Source organism: Elephantulus edwardii, unplaced genomic scaffold (assembly GCF_000299155.1).
Source record: "Elephantulus edwardii isolate Elephantulus edwardi_28Jun2011 unplaced genomic scaffold, EleEdw1.0 scaffold00001, whole genome shotgun sequence".
In the NCBI taxonomy this organism is placed as follows: Eukaryota; Metazoa; Chordata; class Mammalia; order Macroscelidea; family Macroscelididae; genus Elephantulus; species Elephantulus edwardii.
In genome coordinates, this window is record NW_006399751.1 from 47495791 (window position 1) to 47503519 (window position 7729).

Genomic DNA, 7729 nt, shown 5'->3' on the forward strand with positions numbered 1-7729 from the left:
TTCCAGTGCAATCTTCAGAGTTTCTTCTGACATCCATTTTTTGGAAAGTAAATCATTATTTTGTTCAACAAAAATGTAAGAAAATGGAATGTGATGTAAATAAGACTTGGAAATATCTTTAAAAATCATCTAAATAGTCAAATCTAACAATCTGACAGGTATAAAAATCTGCTTTCATGGTAAAAAATTAAGTTCTAAAATACAACATTTGTTTATTGGTTTTTTCCCCTTTTAAGAAAAAATTAATTTTAATGAAAGTTTACAGAAACTTAGGTTTTCCAGTCATTCATTGTTGCACTTTTCTCCCTGCCCCCCTTCTCCCCGCACAATTCACTCTTCTCCTTGAAAAGAAAAATAAAAACTCTTTCATTATTATGCAATCCCTCCCCCCCAAGTCCACTCCACTATGTAGCCTTCACTCTGGACTTCTGTAGTGACAAGAATACCCAGTCATATATCCCTTTTAAACAGATCTCTCCATCTGTTTCAATGCAATATACATCATTCCTCCCCTCCTTTTCTGTCTTTCCTCAACCTTGATATCAGTCCCACTTTACAATAGGAGCCCTACGCAATATTTGTCTTGTTGTGACTGAGATATTTCACCCAGCATAATATCCTTCAGGGTCAACCATTTTGCATAATATTTCATGAGTTCCTTGTTTTTCAATGCTGCATAGTATTCCATTGAGTGAATATACCAGAGCGTCTCTATCCCAAGTACATCATTTGTTTACTAGCACTTCATGTGAAAACTTTTAGGAGCAATCAGAGTATATGTCTTGACCCTAGATTCACATCGGAATTATTTATAGGGTTTTTTCTCCCTTTTCCTAAATAGATACCAGGCTCATTCCCTAAAGAGTCTAATTCAGGAAATGTGTGGTTTCTTTCTTTCTAAAATTCAAGAGTTTGGTTTTAAAAAAAAAAGAAAAAAAGAGTTTGGTTTTTCTTTCTAGCATGGTGATCTGGGACAACAAACATTTTCATTTCCATTAATTGTTCACTAGCTGGGGAACCTTGTTAGGATCATACCCTCTATGAAATTAATTACCCAGTGACTACAACAATGGGTTCAAAAAAGCAACAATGGTGAGGATGGCATGGGCCAGGCAGTGTTTTGTTTCATTGTACAGATTCACTACGAGCACATATGGCCTACAGGTTCTCTGACGTGCTTACATGAAATGAGGGCAGGCAAGGCCGGGGTTGATATTGTTGCTCTTACCAAATAGTTGCTCATCAGCCAATGATTCTGAAGAATTTTAAACAATTATTAGTGATTAAATATTGAGTGTAAATCTATAAAGAACGTGATGCAAACTAAGTCATAATTAACAAGCATTGGTAAACTGGTGTTAAAAGTAATCATGAACATAATGAAATGTGAAGATTTCAACGATAAAATGAAATTGAAAAGGAAAATTAATATCATCAAATGGGTTTACATCAACTGCCGGATTTAATTTTTAAATATGCCTATGTTCCTGATACATGCCATGGTCTTTACAATCACTTACTATGCATCAGAGAGCTGGACAATGACTAAGGATGATAGAAGACTTTGAGCTGTGGTGTTGGAGAAGAGTATTGAAAATACCATGGACCACTAAGAAAACAAAATCAGGCTGCTCTTTGGAGGCAAGGATTCTGAAGCTTCATCTCAAATGCTTTGGACATGTTGCAAGGAGGGACCAGTCCTTGGAGAGGGACATCATGCTTGGGAGTGTGGAGGGACAGCACAGGAGAGATAAACCCTCGATGAGATGGATTGATTCAGTGACTGGAGTAATAAGGGTAGGTGTGTTGGAGATTGGCACAGGATAGAGCAAGATTTAGGGCTGTTGTACATAGGGTCGCTATGGCTATGAATCGCAGGCAACTTGATGGCACATAACAGCAAAAACCATAAAAGAAATAATGCAGTTTCAAAAGGAACTAGTCCTAGTATCTTGTATTTTTGGTGCAAATAAAACTTAAAAGTATCTGGTGTGAGTCTCTCAAATACTTCTGATTTTTATACAGTTTCATTTAATTTGCTTAAGTTCAAAACTCCTACTAAACTCCAGCCTACCTTATGGATCTCAAAACATTGTACCAAGATTGTAAAATGTGAACGATACAAGTCATCCTAAGTATGCAAAAAAAGCAGCCATAGCTTCCAGGTAGTCATATGACAAAGGAAGGTGCAGGTCAACATTGTTGTACAGAACAAAACTTCTTTAAGAGATGGTATTATTGAAGTAAAACTGAACAACTTGGTATAAGTGACAAAAAGACACTTGATGAATGCACTGAAATGCTATTTCGGTAATCTAGCCCAAGTATGAAATGTTGAGAAAAAGCATATTTAATGCAAAGAGAGGGAGAAAATTCCACAATTTTTATTTCTACTGTTTTTCCCGAAGAAATAATGACATATAATTAATGTCACTTAAATACAATTACTTTTAAAACAAATTTTATTTCTTTCTAGTATAGGTTTAAGGAAACACTCTTGTTCTATTGCCGTCTCCCTCCAGTCGTCCATACTTATACAGTTGTTGTTATGTGCCATTGGTCAACTATGACCCATACCAACCCAATGACCAATGACTCTGAACCTTGCTTGCCCTATCCTGAGCCAACTTCACCATCTCTGACACACCGGGCCCCACTGCCACAGTCACTGTGTCAATCCAACTCATCCAGGAGGCTCTTCCTCTCCTCTAATCTTGTACCTTTCCAAGCATGATGACCTTCTGGAAAGACTGGTTCCTCCTAGCAACATGCCTAAAAATATATGAGGTGTGGTAAAAATCCTTGACTCCAAGGAGCAACCTGATTTCATCCTCTCCAAGACAGACCTGTTTATTCTCTAGGAAGTCCATGATATAGTCAGTACTCTAGCACCACAACTCAAAGGTATTTATTCTTCTTCTGTCACCCTGAGTCACTGTCCAGCTTTCAGATATATAGCAAGCAAATGAGAAGACAATGGCCTGGTCAGATGCACTTTAGTCTCTAGACTGACACTGTTGCTCTTTAGCACTCTGAAGAGGTCCTTGACAGCAGACTTTCTCAATGCAACTCATCTTCTCATTTCCTGACTGCTGGTACCAAGAGTGTTGATTGCAATTGTTCAATCTTTTCTCCATTTGTCATGGTAGCCTGGTGGTGAGGATCTTTGTTTTCTTCATGCTGAAATGTAATCCATATTGAATGTTGCAGTCCTTGACCTTCTGTAGCAAATGCTTCAAGTCCTCCTCATTTTCAGCAACCAAGGTAATGTCATCTGCATAATGCAAGTTTGTTGATGAGTCTACCTCCAATCCTGATGCCACATTCTTTTTCATAAGGTCTAGCCTCCCGAATGATCTGTTGAGTATATTGATTGAAAAGGTATGGAGAAAAGATACATCCCTCACACACTCCTTTCTTGATTTTAACCATGCAGTGTTCCCTTGCTCTGTTCAGTCAACAGCTTCCTGGTCCAGGTATAGGTTTTTCATGAGTACAATCATGTGTTCTGGGATTCCTGTTCTGCTCAATGTTAGCTACAGTTTGTCAGCAATGATGTCTCTAGTGCCATGGACTCTATGTTTTAGTAATTTTGGGGAAATCTTCAGCAAGATTTTACTCACATGTGATAGTAGTGATAAATTTCCATATTCTGTTGAATCATCTTTGGAAGTACGGGAATAAATATATTTCTCTTGGCCAGGTATCTGTCTTCCAGATTTCTAGGCATGACCTGGTGAGCATGTCCAGGGCTGCATCTGTTTGTTGAAATATGTCACTTGGTATTCCATCAATTCCTGGGGCCTTATCTTTGGCTAATTCCTTCAGAACATCTTGAACTTCTTCCTTTATTACCATTGGGTTTTTACCCTATGCTATTTCTTGAAATGGTTGTTTAATCTAGTGGTTTATACTAACATAATGTTTATGCTAGTGGTTCCCATATTTTCAGGAAAAGGAAGTCCATGAGTACATAAGTCATTACAGTAAACTGTTTTGTGTCAACAACATATCTACTCAGCTGCTACTAATTAATTATTTTAAAGGCCTTTTATCTTAGAATTATCTGTTTTTTAAGACATCAATAAAATCTTTTCTTTTGTTCTTAAACTGGTATTTGGAACAGTGAAAGCTTGAACCACAGAGCCTAACTTCTGTGATTGCAATCTTGTATAATCTTTTGAAGAGATTAGGCTCTAAGATTTTCAGACTCTACTTTGAATTTGCACTATGATCTTTCACCATGATTGAAATCTTCTTTCCCAGCAAGATTATACTTTTCTTTCCCCACTTTGATTGTACCTCATCTCCAGCACACACTCACACAAACTTACGCACGTAGATGGAGAGAGACAAAAAAAGAGAGATGGGGCAGTATCCTTCTAGTGAAGAATCCCTTAGGTCTCAGACATCAGAGTAACTTAAGCTTTAGGTCTTAGAAATAAGAAAAATTTAGCCAACAACTTATTTTGATTCATTTGGCAATCATTTCTTTCACTATTTGAAAAAAATTAATTTTGGGTACATGGCTCTTTCATTAGAAGCTTACTACATGAACAGGACTTGATTAAAAAGAATTCAAATTATGTATTATATAAAAACGATTCTATTGTTAAGAGCCATGTTTTATTAATTTTAATTTGTTAACTGAAGAGCAATGGACAAATGTGCTAGAAATTTACTTTCAATTTAACAAATAAAAAGAATCAGAGAAGCCTTCAGTTATTATCAGTAAGGAATAAAAGCAAATCAACATTTGTTTTTCTAGATTGAAGAATGAATTTCTTAGTCAGATTTTTCTGATCATGCTGGTTTTTAAAGGCCATTTGTAATCATCCCTCATTTCCATCCTTTAATCAATCAGTCTTATTTTCTATTGCATCTTTGGATACTGGTCTAACTTCCCATTCTCATCACTGCCAAGCCAACCACAATCTCTATCCAGCCCAGCTGCTCTCACAACCTGCTAATTGAATAGTTATAATGGCCCTTTTAAACATCCTTCCCAAATTCATTCCAATCTTCTCCTCTGGCACCTTCACTTTAGGATTTTTCCATGGTATTTTTAAATGTGCTAATTTTTGTATTGAAAACTATCTTACTCATCCATAAAATGCAAATCTTTTATGTGGGTTTTTTCCAGTTGAATTATGTTGGTTATGGAGGCTACACTGGTGTATTGCAATTTCTTACCAAGTCCCTTTAAGCAGAAAATGTCCATGCTCTAATTAATTGAGCTGACACATTTATAGCATATTAATTGAGCTTGGGCATTTATATCAAATGTTAAATATGCATATCAAATAAATTTATAATGTATTTCCAGCTCACCAGAGCCCATCCTTTGCCCTCCTAGCTTTCCCTTTATGCTGTTTTCCCCTAGTAACTTCAGAGCATAACACGGATGAGTATTTTCCATAGGTAAACACAAATGCCCAAGTTATGAGGGAGAGCAGAACGGTCCACTGTCCTTAAGAGTTGCTTCCATAATCATTTACTACACCCCTGTTCTGAGGCAGCCATCGTGCTGGTACTGAGAATACAAAAATGAACATCTTACCTGTGTCCACAAGAAGCTTTATTTGGGAAGTGGAGAGTGCACGCCGTTCAGCAGCAAGAGCGCTGGGTCAGCTGCAGCACGCTGCCAATGATGCTGCGGAGCAGCGGAGTAGTATCTCTCCGGCACTGGTGGGCTTCCTGGCGAAGTTGTCTGGGCCCCCGCCCGGAGGGCCCACAGGAGCCTAGAGTCCTGCATCGACCCTTCCATTGGACTAAATGAAGAGGAGAAAGAATTCCAGAAATGGGAAGAAATGAGTACTTGAGTGCCCACTTCTATGAGCACACACACGGCACGCCATCGCCACAGCCGCCAGGCTCTCTCTTACCTCAGTTTTCACCCAACTCTAAGATAACCTGTGCTGTGGACAGATAGATGCTCATCGCTTGGGGTCATGCAACAGCACTTTCTCTCCTGGTCACACTGATGAGCTTCATATGCCACTTCATGCATTCTTTCCTCACCTTGGGTTCGTTATTTAATCAGAATCCAACAAACTAATCAACCATGTGTACTCAGGACTTATTCAGTACAGCTGGTAAGCAAGTGAATCTTCAAACAGAATGAGGCTGGGTTAGGGCTGGACCCTGGAGAGAGGATGAGAGACATCCAAGCATTGAGGATTCTCCATAGGGTCGCCTGTGACTCGATGGCACTTACCAACAACAACAGGGTTGGACCAGAGAAAATACCAGGGATAGAGGAAGGATCTTAAATACTGGTGGGAGAAGACCAGAATTTGACCACCAAAGCCTTCAGTACTATTTTGATAAATTTAAAAACATTATTCCCTATTCCAACCCAAAGAATTTGAAAATAGTTATTTTGGAAAAAAAAAAAATAATAATTCCAGGAAGTGGCCTTTGACTTTGCAACCAGGGAGATGGTTCCCAATATGGCAGAGTGGGACCTGAAGGTTTGGAAATGAGGAATAGATACGCTTTCTGTCCTCCACTCTACACCGTGGAGAAGTTTGCTTCCTACGGCCTCACTGAAAATAGATTTCTTCCTACTGCCTTACCAGGAAGTGGAAGCGATGCTGCATCCCTTTTGACCTCAGCTAAACGACAAGAAGATCATTATATCTTAAAGGCTCTAAGGCCTTCATTAGTGGCGGTAGTGAGTTGGACATCTATGGTGTCATGTGCCAAACTGAAGGGCCAGGCCCCAAAGTCATCACATGCATAGTGGTCAGGAAGAGGACTGCTGGCCTCAGCTTTGGGAAGAAGGAGGAAAAGGAGGCATAGAATGCAAGCCAACTCAAGCTGTGATCTTTGAAGACTGCTGTCCCAGTGGCCAACAGAATTGGGAGTGAGGGCCAGGGCTTCCTTATAGCCATGAAAGGACTGAATAGAGGGAGAATCAATGTTGTCTCCTGCTCTATGGGGGCTGTTCATGCTTCAGTCATCCTTGCCTGAAACCACCTTAATGTCCGCAAACAGTTTGGAGAACCTCTGGCCAGTAACCAGCAACTGCAGTTCACACTGGTCAATATGGTAACAAGACTGGTGCCTTTAAGACATGATTCGCAAAGCAGCCGTGGCTCTGCAAGAGGAGTGGGAAGATGCTGTGGCTCTGTGCTCCATGGTCAAGCTCTTTGCCACAGATGAATGCTTTTTTATCTGCAACCAGGCTCTACAGATGCACGGAAGATATCTTTACCTCAAAGACTGCTGTTTGGCAGTACGTGTGGGACTCCAGAGTCCACCAGATCCTAGAAGGTAGCAAAGAAGTGATGAGGATGCTGATCTCTTGCACCCTGCTGCAGGAGTAGTGCCCAAAGGTGACACTCTGGTTTCATGTGCGACACAACTCAGCTTTGAGTGGATCTGCTGGATGTTCTGTAACAGATGACTTCTGAATTGAAGGCTAGACTCTTGCAGGGTGAGACTGTTCCTTCTCTGTAGACAACAGCTGCTCCTCCAGGAGTGGAGACCAGCAGAACTGAAGGAGCTTGTTGATCAGAAATAGCACAGAAGAAATTCTGCCTTGTTTTCCCAGTGCAAGAAACATGACCTGTGGAGAATCACCAGAAAAGCAAAGGTCCTTTCTGGGACACACACCACCCCCATGATGTAAATTTACCAGCATTTTGCAGGTTTACTGTATTCCTCCTCTAGTCATCTTGGTACTCCCACTGAAGAATTTTCCTAATTTTAAAGGAAAGTTATA

The 7729-nt window shown here is 39.8% G+C and overlaps 1 pseudogene; it reads left to right on the plus strand.

Annotated features, from left to right (window-relative positions):
• Positions 1-5547: 5547 nt before the first annotated feature.
• Positions 5548-7331, plus strand: LOC102863944 (annotated as a pseudogene).
• The last annotated feature ends 398 nt before the right edge of the window (positions 7332-7729 follow it).